The following is a 15,181-nucleotide window of genomic DNA, read 5'->3' on the forward strand; positions in this document are numbered from 1 at the left end:
GTAAACAAATCAATGTTTTTGTTATAAGGACTCCTCCATTCGGATCAGATGTTCAGCTTTTTGATAAGTATGTATGTACATACAGTTGTAGTGACTTTCTCTTCTGTTTCTTGGAATCTTGAGTTTCAGCTACATTATGATCTTAACTGGACAAAAGAAACAGTTTTATATAAATAACTATTGTTGATTTGCAGAGATGATTATTTTTTATTTGTACAGGATTCTTTTTGCCTACTATGTAACATAGTTCAGACCTTTAAAATCAACCGTTAATATCCCTTATCATTGCTACTCGTAATTAGAAAAAGGCTTAGCAGGAGAGAAGAAAGAAGACGGAGCAGATATGGTGGAAGCATCACCTAAGGAGAGTGGGGTCTGGATGTCCTGGACACTCAGGCTTCCCTGAGTGGGCAGTCAAGTGGTGCCTGGGGTACACGGGCTCCCCTTCCTCAGTGGGTTCTGACTCTGGCATATTTTAGAACTAATCATTAATGCTTTCTTTCTGTTGACACATATAGGAAAGAGATGTAGATTCATAAATTGAGACCAAAGCAAAATTGAAGATCAGATGAATTTCCCCCCTGATATAAGCAAGCATTTGACCTATATTTTGGTATTTTGCAAGTAAATACTTAAAATTTCAATATGAATTTTGATTTTATAACATAATAAGATATAAAACATTTACTTTTGGTGCAGTGCACTAATAATCACCTTTGTAATCCAATTTTTCACAGAAGTGTTTTTGATTTTATTAAATAGTTGTTTTTAAAATGAAGTCTGTCTCTTTCAGTATTGTATAATCTTTTCAGGTATATCTTTCTTTTTTATCAGAGTATAATTGCTTTACAGTGTTGTGTTAGTCTCTGCTGTACAATGAAGTGAAGCAGCTATATATATACATATATCCCGTCCCTCTTGGACCTCCCTTCCCCCCCAGTCCCACCCATCCAGGTCATCACAGAGCACCGAGTTGAGCTCCCTGTTGTATACAGCAGGTTCCCACTAGCTATCTATTTTATACACGGTAGTGTATTTATGTCAAACCTAATCTCCCAATCTGTCCCACCCTCCCCTTGCCCTGCCCCATGTCCACACATCCATTCTCTATGTCTGCATTTCTATTCCTGCCCAGCAAATAGGTTCATCTGTACCACTTTTGTAGATTCCACGTATATACTTTAATATATGGTATTTGTTTTTCTCTTTCTGACTTACTTCACCCTGTATGACAGACTCTAGGTCCAACCACACCTCTACAAATAACCCAATTTCATATCTTTCTAAGGCTGAGTATTATTCCATTATATATATGTACCACATCTTCTTTATCCATTCATCTCTTGATGGACATTTAGTTTGTTTCTGGGTCCTGGCTATTGTAAATAGTGCTTCAATGAACATTGGGCTGCATGTGACTTTTTGAATTATGGTTTTCTCAGGGTATATGCCCAGTAGTGGGATTGCTGGGTCATATGGTAGTTCTATTTTTAGTTTTTTAAGGAACCTCATTCCTGTTCCTCACAGTGACTGTATCAATTTACATCCCCACCAACAATGCAAGAGGGTTCCCTTTTCTCCACACCTTCTCCAGCGTTTATTGTTTGTAGAGCTTTCGATGATGGCCATCCTGATCGGTGTGAGGTGATACCTCATTGTAGTTTTGATTTGCATTTCTCTAATAATAAGTAATGCTGAGCAGCTTTTCATGTGCCTCTTGGCCATCTGTATGTCTTCTTTGGAGAAATGTCTATTTAGGTCTCAAAATGGATTAAATACCTAAATATAAGACCAGACACTATAAAACTCTTAGAGGAAAACATAGGAAAAACACTCTTTGACATAAATTACAGCAAGATCTTTTATGATCCATCTCCTTGAGTAGTGAAAATAAAAACAAAAATAAGCAAATGGGACCTAATTAAACTTAAAATATTTTGCACAGCAAAGGAAACCATGAACAAGACAAAAAGACAACCCTCAGAATGGGAGAAAATATTTGCAAATGAAGCAACAAAGGATTAATCTCCAAAATATACAAACAGCTCATGCAGCTCGATATCAAAAAAAAAAAAAAAAAAATCAGACAACCCAAACAAGTATATCTTTATCATCTTAAGGAAAAATGGAAAGAAAAGCATTCATAAATGAATTATGTTCTATAATTTTAAGAGTTTCATATATATCAAAAATAAAAGAATTCAGATTGTAAAATGTAATATTAACATTTTCACTAAGAATTTCACTCTTTCATGTTATGAATATGTCTTCAATGTACATGATATACATGATAACCTGAATTTTCATTAACATTTGATAAACTAACATAGTGCCTGAAAATTAGTCATGAACATTTTCTTTGAAAAATATCCTGTTCATGGAATTGCCTGTGGATTTTATATCGTTGTATGATATTCTCCCCTCTGTATTTTTTGTAGATGTAAATAATTTGAATGCCTTTGTTTTTCCCAAGTTTATTTCAAGCAGACTTCAAATTATCACTACCAGTATGCAAACATTTACTGCGAGACTAAATTTCCTACCCGGTAAATTTGAATATCAATTATAGAATTTAGGAGAACCAAATAATAAAGTGAAGGAGAAAAAATATTGATTCTCAGTATTCATTGAAAACAGTAATGCCCTTATCAAAATTTGTGAGGTAGAAGGGAATTAGACACACCAGTCTTCATAAATTGACTTAGCTTTTGCCTATGTCATTTCAAAACTAGCACTAACAAAAAGTTTGCAATTATGTTTTTCTTTTCTTTTTTATTATGTGCAATTATTAAAAATATCACATATGTATGTAACTGTTACCATTCTAGAGCAGAACAATAGCCATCTGTTCATGATTAGTTTTTGTGATATAAAGTTGCTCTTGAGAAGGACTCAGCCTTCCTTGATATATATAGTTGCAAACTACGCTGTCACCACAGAGAAATTATTTCACACCATATTATATTCACTAGTGTGCACCCTGTAGAATGGGAATTGATTATTTTAATGTAGCCATGATGACAGTCTATATTTTCTAATCTCATCAAATCCATTGGATACAATCAAGGTTTGTTTCCATAGCAACCACGAGTGAAAGGAAGAACTACAGTACAGGTATATCCTGCACTTCAAAGAAGATGAAATTTCAAAAATCGGGGGGGGCTAGGTGAATTCTGGGAGGAGGGGATTCTGATTCAATAGCCACCAAGAAGTATCTATGAATCTTTGACCAAGGACTACACTTTAAATAATTTGCTACACTTTCAGGCAGACAAATCATGAAGAAGCAATAACTTCCAGGATAAAATTTGACTGTTCCAGGAAACAGTGCGTTCAAATTTCCTACAAGGCTGAAAAACGTTTTTAAATCTAAAATTTGAAGATGATAGAATAACCATGACAGTTTAAAAATAATCAGGCTAAGGTCTTGCCACTGCTCTGTAATTGTGAAACTGTAATTTTTATAATTTACAATTTCTGTAACTTAAAAAGAAAACTCATTTAAAACCAACATTCTTATTATTTTCAAGTTGCCAGAACAAAAATTTGCAGCCTCTTTCCACAGGAGGGAGTAAAGATGAGTTATGTAAGAGAGACAGAAGAAATTATATCTTATTGATCCATTCTGAGAAGGTAACAAAGACCTGCCTAGAGAATAACATAGAAAAAAGTTGTAAACTCTGGAAAAAAAGCAGGAGAACAGCAATTGCTGAATAGCAATGCTTAATCTAAAGATAATAATAAGGAAATTAACTCTTTTTCCCTGAAGACCCAGTTAAGTCCCTCTAGTATTGATGAGAAGAGAGGCTTGAAGTAGAGCCAGGGTAGCAATTGAAAATCGACACTGCATCACTGATCGCCTAAGCCTGAATGTGATGTAATGTAATCCACAGAAACAAAAGCTCTTTGGGGTCCTCAATAACTTTTAACAGCATAAGAAAGTTCTGAGATCAACAGGATTGAAAGCCATTAGTCTGTGGTATTAAATCTTCTAAAAATACAGCAACAACTTGAGCCCAAGCCTACAGAAAATGAATAAAGAGAGAAGACATCGTGCCAGTCACATCATTTTAGGGCTTGAATAAAAATTAGAGCTTATTTTTCTATACAGAACTAATTTAGGGATGAGGAAACTGAGACCTAAAGCATGAACAACTACCTAGAATTTTACATTGGAAAAAGCACCCATTGTTCTTGACCCTAAAGCAATGCTCTTTCAGTTATTCTACATTGCTTTATTTAAAATGTATATTTTTTATTTAGCTTTAAATCATCAATATTACATTGTTTTAATCAATATGAGTGACTAAAGGCAAGAATTTTCTTGTTTATTTTTGTAACATTTCACAGTTTTTTTCAGATATATGTTTCTTTCTTTCATTTACAAAAATATTTTAAAAAGCAATATAGAACACATATTTTTTTGTTATACACCCAATTTCATTAAGTTGCCACTAGTTGCACCTCTGCTAACATTATAACATATGGATGGACATTCAGAATGTTAGACACTCAAACTACTAGAGTAGTAGTAAGCATAATCCAGCCAGTAGTAAGCATAATCTAACCATAACCTAATCTTCAGTAAGGATAGAAAAACACCAATCCTATTCAGGAATGGTTTCAAGTGTGAAAAAACCTTCACATTCCTTTACCACTTTATGTAAAGATGAGTCCTTTCCTTCTGGCCTCTTTATTTGTGGTAGCAGCTCTTCATTATTTTTTTAAAAAAAGCAAAACAAAACAAAGCAAGCTCATTGTTATAGAAACCTGACCCCAATAAAATTATGTAGAGAATTGACCGGTAACTTTTTTTTCTAAATTTGGAGATAAAGGAAACAACGGGGATCCTTTCCCTCCCTGAGTTTCTATGTATTTGTTGTCCTTACTGGAGTCTCCATGTTTTAGAATCATTTAGTCCAACCCTTACCCAGTTGATTTTCATCTCTAAGAAACAAGATGTTTTCAATTTGAAAAAAAAAAAAAGACTATGATATAGACAGTCTCTTATTATGGTCTTCATATGGTAATCAAATTTCAGTCCCCTCTCCAACTTCACCAGAAACTTCCTTGTATGATAGACGGTCTCTTCTACTTTGTGTGTGTGTATTTATGGGATGGATAATTTGAACAATTAGATAGACAATTTTTTTGAAGGTTATTTTGAAGTGTTGAAACTATTGCTTCTCACTGGTATACAATAGATCTATGAAGACTTCAGTTTCTCCTCTCATCAGTTTTTACTCAAATATTTCCCTTAAATAAGATAATTTTCTATTATGTTTCTCATTTAAAACATCTTGTATAGGAAGATTCACGTCCAAATATTTTTTGGCAAGAAGATAAGTGATCACTTTGTTTACCAGTACCAGTTTATCATTTAAAAAAGGTTTAATTTAATTGAATTTTCTGTAATACTACTTGAATTAGAAAACTTTAATAAAATTCTAAAGGTCTTTCATGTTCAAGAGAAAGAACCTAGTCTTAACAGGATTGCCTTCACAACTAATATACTAGCTATGAATTCAGCCTTGAACTTTCTATGTGAAGTGAGGTTGGGATCACAGGAAAAGAGGAGGCACTTTTTTTTTTATCTGAGTAAACTTTATTAAAGTTACTTTTCCAAAAAATATATCAGTACGTTTGGTAATGTAGCAACAAACTTGGGCTCAAACACCTTTGAAATTTTAAAAGTAATCTTCAATGATGTTGATCAGGAAATTCTTTCCTTGGTGGGATTACTTGCCCAGTTTCCAGAATTGTATCACCTAAAAAAATTCTTGGCTTTCTTTCAACGATGGCATATGGTTTTGTATTCACATGATATTTGAGATAATAATGAATAATCCAGACAGGGGCCAGTACATGAGTACAAGCAAAGATGCTGTGTCGGTACGTCTTATAGATCATGTTCTTCCAGGGGGCCCCGTCCTGCAAAAACTTATTCCAGAATTGCTTCATAGGCCACGCCCTCCGCCTGGGCAGCAGCGGTTCACCCGGTGGCTCAGCTCTTGATCCTTCAGCCGTCGCCTTCGCAGCTCTCGCAGCTGTTGCGGCCGCAGTTTCTCGTGGGACGTACACCCTGTCGCTGCTGATACCAAGGCGTGCTCCCGAGCTAGTGTCTTGTCACGCTAGCTCCCGCTCTGCAAAGCGGCCTTGCAGGATGCCAGGGAGCAGCGCACCGATATAGAGGGAGTGCTTTTATCGAAGCTGAATGTAATTTCCATGTTATGTCCAGGTTTCACAGGTTTATAAAAAAGGAGATGTTTAAACACATAACAATAAAATTATATAGTAGAATCTGTGAAATAATGAACACAGTTAAGTATTATATCCCTAACTCTATTTGCAGAAATTAAATGAATATCTTCTTATTCATTGTGTCCAAATATTTTTGTATCTTTAGTATGCTTATTCCAATGGAGTCAGAAAGCAAACTGGGATGAGGCAGGGGTACCATCTTGCTTCAATCTCCTTCTCCAGTTTCAGCTCGTAGCCTAAGATACTTCTCTCTTTACAAGTTGGTGGGCAGCATAAGGAATACTCTTTCCACAGCTTTCACTTCATTGTCCATACTGATGCTTTTTCCTCCATTTTGGTAGGTAAAATTGATCAGAATCTGGCATTCATTGGCATGAATTAGCTTTCATTCTGCATGGTACAGGTCAATGCTTACACACGTCATGCATGCACCCATCCGTCTTTGTTTTTTCTCTTGGACATGACAATCTTCACATACAACTGCCCTTGTGCCCCTAGTCTCCAGGCAGGAGGACTTTCTGGGCAAGTTATACTCCCAGGCAGGCTGCATGGCAGGGATGAGATGAATTTGGGGGTGAGACACTATTTTCCAGCTTTTCTACCTTCAACTTGAAGGTAAGTAGAATGCACTGAGTCTGGTTATCATGAATTAAAGATGGGAGGTCAGAGATATGGCTGTGATCTCCGATAATGTTTTCTGGCTTTGTCTGGAAACCCAGCACTGCAATAGAGCCTATACTTGGATGTCTTTTTTTCTATTGAGATTCCACTAGTGTTTAATAAGGACAGAAGGTAAGAGGAATATGTGATTGGACCCCTAATATCTAACCAATTTTAAAAATCAGTTAAAATTTAAATTACTATTAAGTGATGTAGAAGTCTAATTTGTTCAGATTAAAATGTGTCCATGGCATTTTAAAACATATCATAATCAGAAGTTATTTTGGTTTTGAAAATCTGACAGCATACAGTTTTCTCTTTGCCTCGAGTAACAGGAAAATAAACAATAGAACTAATATTTCCAATTTATATCTAGTGAACATTTTGATGTATAGAATAACATTATATGTGCATTGATTCTTGGTCTATTTTGACCTTAATGGAAAGAAAATAGGAATTTCCCTTTCCAATATGTAGTTGCTATTATGGTTTCTTCAGTTAATTCATTTGTGTGTTAGAAAGCCTAATTATTGTGAGACTTGATACAAAGCAGTCAATATACCTGCTGTCCTGTGTGGTCTGAGCAGTATTAAATGGGTTTCTAGTAAATTACTGCTCATCAAACACAGACATCATTGTGGATCTGGCATTTCAGAGCTTCCATATTGCCAATCTGGAAAAACAACACTAAATTCTTCATATAAGAGTTAAATAATGAACAGACAAGAGGAAGGCAAATATGATTTTAAAAACCATAAACTCAATCTTTCCAGTTCAAATCAATTGTGAGGTGACATCATGTGTGTTTAGGGCTGTATTGCTAAATCACGTGGCTTTAGGAAGCTAATGTTTGATCCTGTTACTTTAAATATATACAAGATCCTGTCACCAAAACCATATCTTCCCTGTTAGATTTCGGCCTCATAAATACTTTGGGAATGAGGAGAAATAATTTTTAAAAAGTGGCAAATCTCCACTTAGGTTGTCCTAAATGAGACCAATTCAGTAATGAAATAAAATTATTAAAGTAATCAGGACATTGCCCACTTTATTTTAAAACATCTTAAAAACAGAGGTTAGCTTCACAGTGACAGAAGACACTCCCCTCGTCTCTCCTTTTCCATCTACAACCAGTAGAATGGAAATAACTCTGCCCAACACACCATGATGCTGAGGAGGCCACACATCTGTGCATCTGAAGGTGAGTGGACTGGAACGTAGAAGAGGTGGTGCCCGCTGGGCCTCGATCCTGGCCTTCTGGCCGCAGCACCGGATCCCCAAACCCCAAAGACTTGCTATCAGAAGGGAAGAGGCACACGTGACTCTGGCCTCTGGGTCCCAGCACCCATGGCCATGGGGACCTGGACAGCAGCAGCAGGACCACGACCCTGGTCCCTTTTGCCGGGATGGTGCCTATGACTTTGAACCCCCATTGCAGTGGTGGTGCTGGAGAAGGAGACCCTGAACACAGTGGAGGCCCGTGCTATTCCAGTGCACCCAGGGGTGATGCTGGAGACAGCAGTGTCACCAGGAGAAGCAAGACACCAGGAACCCTGGAGGCACAAGTACTGATGATGAGGGCACCAGAGACACCTCAGGCAGAGGTGAACGAGGGTGGACTGTGCTGCTTCTCAAATAAACCAGAGGAAGCGCAGGGAAGAGAAACTGAAAAAGTGTGCTACAGTGCCACCCACTGATACCCTAAAGAAAGGCCTCTCATTACCAACATGCTGAACTGCTTAAATCAAAGTTTAAAAAGCATTACCTAAAAGATAGGTGTTCACTACTTCAGATGTACAAGAAGAGGAGCAGCTAAATAAGCATCACACAAAAAGCATGAGAACATGATAACACAAGAAGAAAATGACAATTCTGCCAGAAGCCAAAATTAAAGTCACAGAAGATTGTGATCTGATAGAGAATTCAAAATGGCTGTCATGAAGAAACTCAGTGAGTTACAAGAACGCTCAGAAAGACAGTTTAATGAGCTCAGGGATAAAACTAATGAGCAGAAGGAATACTCTACCAAAGAGAGTGAAACTCTAAAAAAGAACCAAACAGAAATTCTGAAGCTGAAGAATTCAAAAAATAAGACAAAGAATGCATTAGAAAACATTGGCAATAGAGCAGACCATATGGAAGAGAGAATTAATGAGTTTAAAGATAGAAATCTAGAAATGATACAGGGAGAAGAGGAAAGAGAACCAAGGTTCTTTGTTAAAAATGAAAAAAAATTATTTGAGAACCACCCAACTCTATTAGGAAAGGCAACCTTAGGGTAATGGGTATCCCAGAAGAAAAAAGAGAGAGAGAAGGAAGCAAAGATTTATTTAAAGAAATAATAGCTGAGAACTTCCCAAACCTAGGAAGGAGCTAGATATACAAGCTAGCTCCATGAAGCTAAGAGAACTCTTAATTACCTCAACACAAAAAGATCTTTTTCAAGACACACTGTATTAAAGCTGTCATAAGTCTATGATAAAGAATTTTAAAAGCAGCCAGGAAAAAAAGGACAGTAACCTACAAAGGACCCCCATATCAGACAATCGGCAGACTTCTCAGCAGAAACCCTACAGGCCAGGAGAGAATGGAATGACCTTCTCAAAATATTGAAAGACAAAAATTATCATCCAAGAATACTCTCCAGCAAAGTTACCCTTCAGATATGAAGGGAAAATAAAGACCTTCTAGGACAAACAAAAGCTGAAAGAGTGCATTACCACTAGACCTGCTTTACAGGAAATGTTGAAAGGAGCTCTTCAACCTGAAATGATAGGCAAAAATACACAAAACTTTGAGTAAGCTGATAAATAGACATTCAGAATGAGAAAACTGCAACTCTAATCAGAATAGATTGCTAAACATTTAATTATAGGATAAAAATTGAAGGGAAGAAAAGCAGTAAGATTAATTATAGTACTTCAATTTGATAATGAACTTACAACATTAAAAAAAGGTAATTTGAGACAAAAAAAAAACATAAAAAAGGGAAGAGGAAAAGTAGGAAGCCCATACAGGCAAATGAAGATAAGATGCTATCAGCAGAAAATGGATCATTTTATCTATGTGATTTTTTTATACAAACCTCATGGTAACCACAAAACATGAATCTAGAGTAGAGATGCAAAACATAAAAAAGCAACTGAGAAAACATCATAATAAACACCAACCCACATGATAGACAGAAACACAAGGAATAAGAAACAATGGAGATATAGAGCAACAAGAAAATAGAAGATTGAATGCCAGTACTAAGTTCTCATCTATCAGTAATCATCCTAAATATAAATGGAGTGAATTCACCAATCAAAAGATACAGAGTGGCTGGATGGATTAAAAACACAAGACTGACTGTATGCTGCCTTCAGGAGACTCACCTCAGCCCTAAAGACAAACATAGACTCCAGGTGAAGGGATGGAAAATGATACTCCAAGCAAATGGCAGCCGCACAAAAACACATGGAACCATACTCATGCCAGACAAAACAGACTTCAAGTCAAAAGAGGCAACAAGAGAAAGATGGACATTATATGATAAAAGGGACAATCTATCAAGAAAACAACATTTATTAATAAATATGCACCTAACATAGGAGCACCAAAATATCTAAAACAATTATTAACAGACCTAAAGGAAGAAAATGACAACACAATAATAGTAGGAGATTCATCTCTCCGCTTACATCCGTGGATAGAACATCCAGAAAGCAAACAAGGCAACAGTGGCCTTAAATGAAACATTAGACTGGATGGATTTGATAGATCAGTACAGAACGTTCCATCCAAATGCAACAGAATACACATTCTCCTCAAATGCCCATGGAATATTCTCAAGGATAGACCATATGTTGGGATACAAAACAAGTCTCAAGAAATTTATGAAGTTTGAAATTATAATATCTTTTAAAATCACAGTGGTATAGAAGTAGAAGTCAACTGCAAGGAGAAAGCTGGAAAAATCACAAATATGTGGGAACTAAACCACATGCTACTGAACAACTATGGGGTCAACAAAGAAATCAAATGAGAAATCAAAAATACCTAAATACAAATGAAAATTAAAATAAAACATATCAAAATCTATGGGTTGCGGCAAAGGCAGTACTGAGTGTCCTTTGCCTGCTTTAAAAACACTGTGAAGTCTTCTTGGTCCAAGAGTGAAAGTAATATTCTTTAGCTCAGTATCTCAAGTCTCTTATGACCTACCCAGTGAGAGCTGTCCATTCTCAACTCCCGAATTTCTCTTTCTTACCCTCATATGCCTTTTCTGCTTACCTTTCACACCTGCACTTTTGCAAAACTTATCTCTGCCCCTAAGACCTTTTCCTGTTCTTCTGCCTACAAATGTTTATTCATGATTGAGCACCATGTCAAATGTCACCTCTTCCTATGGAGACCTCTTCCCAAGTCTTCCAAAGAGTAGACCTCAGTGCTCTCACAGCCCTTCATAGCCTTGGTCTGTCTTGCTGGCTAACAGTGAGCTTTCTGCGAGCCCTACCGAGTACCTAGCATCCAGCACAGTGTCTGGCCCCCATAGTAATCAGCCAATATTTCTTTGATAAATAAATGAACAAAAAGTGTATTGTAATTTTTGAAGAAATATATTGTTTCTTCATGCTAAATTCTAGCAAAACATTGCCATTTGGTTCCCTACACCGGGGCCCTTCAGCATTATAATTGTCATTGATGAAACTTCCTAAAATGTAAGAGTAATTTTCAAATATCTTAATTTTATAAAAGTCCTCTAAAACTTGAGAAAATAACTATAAAATCAAGAATGATAATAAGGCTGAAGACTGAGATAATTAATTTCAAGAATGTGGCTTTTCAGAGACCTAGCTGGATATAAAGACACAACTTGGCATATGTGAGGAGGGGATAGATACTAAGGACCATGACTGGGGTTATGATGATTCAGAGCCAAGGTAATTCTCTAGCTTTAGGGGCGATATGTCCTCAGTACCCCATGTTTCTGTTTCAGGACAAGTGTTTGGTGACCAAACAAACAGTTGGACATGCATTACAAGAGTTAGAAAGCTGAATTGGTGGCCTTGACCCCAAATACCTGGCTGGGGGAGTTACCTGTAAGCCCAGTGAACTCTTTCTGAGAAACTCTTATTAACATTCATTGGAACACTTAGATTCCATAGAAACAGTTTTATAAAAGCTTAAAAACAAGATTTTTCTCAAGAAGCATCATCAGGTTCACACAAGAATGAGTAATCCTTGATTCAGACCCCCTAGAGTTTTATAACATAAAACTTTGAAAGGATGATTTGACCTGGAATTTTTTTTTTCCTTCAAATCAAGCCAGTTTCCTCAGCCTTAGAAAACGCATCACAACGACTGTCTTTGAAGTGCTTAGTGTTCCTGCCAGGAGAATTTAACTGCAAAATGTTTTTACAGGTACCTGAAGAAATTGGCTCACTTTGTAAAATTATTTCACATTGGCTATTGAATTAAGTAAAATACCTAACAAAGGAAAAATAACAGTTTTGACAGAACATATATGTTTTATTTTGACAGAATGAAATATCTTAAATGAATTTTTAAGTTTTTGATAATAAAATCTCAGCAATCCAAAGGATATATTTATGTTCTGACCTATTGTAGCAAGAGGAAGGATGTGAAGTGCATCTAAAAGCAGTAACAGACCATTGAGAACGTACATTGCAGCTCAGATTTATGTCATGAGAAATCAGGCTTTGGTCTACTCTAAGAATAGTCCTGCCTACCTTTGTTCTTGCAATAATTTAAAATTCCTGTGCTGCAGAAATATCACAGATCTACTTTAAGCTTATTTAGTTTTAACCAAATTGGATTTTTTTCATCGTTTCAAAGACTTTTAACGGATCAATTAATGATACAATTTTCCTGCTGGAACTCTGCACAGGTTGAAAGAAAGCCGTCAATAGCAGCGACCATTTTACCTGAAGTTGACTTACTCCTAATGTAAGACTTAAACATGCACTGTCTTTTAAGAAAAAGAGATATATAAATAAAAGATGGGTATTTTGAAAATTAGTGAATTGTTAATAAGGATACTGTTTGGTATTGTTTAGAAGCAAACAAACAAACAAACATGCCACTGTGATACTCATTATTTTCTTGGAAAACAACGCACTCAATCATAAGATATCAGTGTCTGGGTTTTTCTAAATTTCCAAGCAATGAATGAATAAATAAAAAGTTAAAATATAGAATTTAATCTGGAATTTAAGATGGGGAAAAATTAGCTTTTGTTTCTGACATTGTCCTAAAATAATGAGAAATAAGGTCTACTTAAGCAAGCCACATAAAAAGAAATTCTGCCAATGCCAGTCTGTTGTTTTAGCAACCTTAGTGAGCAAACTGAAGCTCTGCACAGTTAATGTAATCATTGTTATGCAATCAATAATGAAAATAGCCCAAACACTGACTAAACCTTGCCATGGCCAATTTAGTCCATCATCTTGACACAATCACGTTGGTTTTCCAAAACAGTTTTCTTTCGGATGCATGCTCTGAGAATGTAAAATAACCCATTTAAGGCTCTTGCAGTAACAATCGAACTCACTCTGCCTTTGACTTAAAAATATTTATGCATCTTCCACTAACTCACTCCTAGGAGAAACTCACTTCTGTAAATAACAATCTTTCTAATCAATATAATAAACTTAACATCACAGTCCACTTGTGATATACATGATGAAGATATTTTAACAACCATTGGTACTTAGTTGACACAGTTCAACTTTGCCATGTCTAGGCAATTCCTTTTCTGAGAAATACACATTGTTTGAATGTGTGATTAAACCTTTTAAAATCAGGGCATTTGATTAGCAAGGAAAAATAAAATCATTCCAATACAAATTCTAAGCCTACCTTTAAAGCTGCAAAACTTAACCAAGGCATGGATGCTAGCTTAAATGCAGCTTCATATTTATAACTTGGATATTTTGTTGTACCTGGAGCATATGTAAATTTGTTGTTGCTGGGAATTTATCAAAGAGTAAATAGATAAGTGCTATGATGGAGGAAAATTGTGGTCCCTCAAAATTAATAATATTTTGCAAGTGTCCTATTAAACAAAAGAGACCTAGAGCATTTATTTTAATGAATTTATGTAATATAAACCATTTGGGATATAAATTCAAAATTATTGAACTACTAGATTTATATAACACGGGTAACAAGTATATCACTGACAATTACAAATAAGGTGAAACTTAAAATATATATATAATTTTGGGATTGATTTTTATTACTTGAGACCTTAGCAGTTGCCATTAATAATTTTGGAGGAATTAGTATGGTGGTCATTATATGCTTCCCAGATCCCCCTTCAGGAATAAAAATCAGACTTCTACAGCTGCTGCAAGTGCTGCTACAAAAAGGCCTCATCTCTCAGCTTCCCACAAGTATGGCAGAGCTGCGTCAGCCAAGGTCAGGTCTCAGCCCCAGGTCAACACTCATTCACTGAAGTCTTTATTTGTCAACACCCCTTCCTTTCTAATGTTTGTACAAAGTCATCATAGATGGACTGACCCAGTCCTCTAGCCCAAGTGGGTATGATTTTGAAGTGTTATTCCAGCTTCAGAATTTCCCATATTTTTGTCAGGGGCTTCCAGTGAGACCACATAATGGCTCAACTTTTTTCTCTTTGTTTAGTCCTACTTGCCTTTGGAAGGTGTTGTCCTACTATCACCCCCTAATAAATCTCTTGCACAACCATCTCCTTATAGAGTCTACTTCCCAGGCAACCCAAGCTGCGAGACATAGATATTAAGGCTGTAAAACATCATAAAACCCTTTCCCAATTCTGTAGCTACCTAATGTATTTTTGTACAGAAGAGTTGGGCTTAAAATATTAATATTATTGGTTATAAGAATGTGTAAAATAACATAAGAATAGTTCAAATAATAAGATTAACATGTTCAGAATACTAATTTCATAAAAACACTAGATAATATTTCTTTTATTCCACATCCTTATCTCAACCCTTCTTCCAAGGTCAAGCTGTGCCTCTGTGATACATGACCTATTTATAATCTACAACGCTAACCAGGTGTCAGTTTACTTTTCACCTGTTGGTTGCAATCAATAGAATTCTGATACTCATAAATGGAAAGGCAATCTACCATCTTCTATTGACTGCTCATTGTCTTTAAGGGAAATGGATAGATTTTGGTGTACGTATGAGTAGTGTATGTGTTCTATATCTTATTTATAACATTTATTGACAGACGTTAAAAATAAAACTTGAGAACTTCTGCTGCC

General features: G+C 35.9%; 1 protein-coding gene and 1 pseudogene across 1 annotated transcript in view; one reads left to right on the plus strand and one right to left on the minus strand.

Annotated features, from left to right (window-relative positions):
• The window catches only part of EYS (eyes shut homolog), a 1,671,360-nt gene that overhangs the window by 895,316 nt on the left and 760,863 nt on the right, over positions 1 to 15,181 (plus strand). The gene's annotated exons all lie outside the window — the stretch shown is intronic.
• On the minus strand, positions 5,641 to 8,276 carry LOC132530902 (NADH dehydrogenase [ubiquinone] 1 beta subcomplex subunit 6-like; annotated as a pseudogene).

Source organism: Lagenorhynchus albirostris, chromosome 12 (assembly GCF_949774975.1).
Source record: "Lagenorhynchus albirostris chromosome 12, mLagAlb1.1, whole genome shotgun sequence".
NCBI lineage: Eukaryota > Metazoa > Chordata > Mammalia > Artiodactyla > Delphinidae > Lagenorhynchus > Lagenorhynchus albirostris.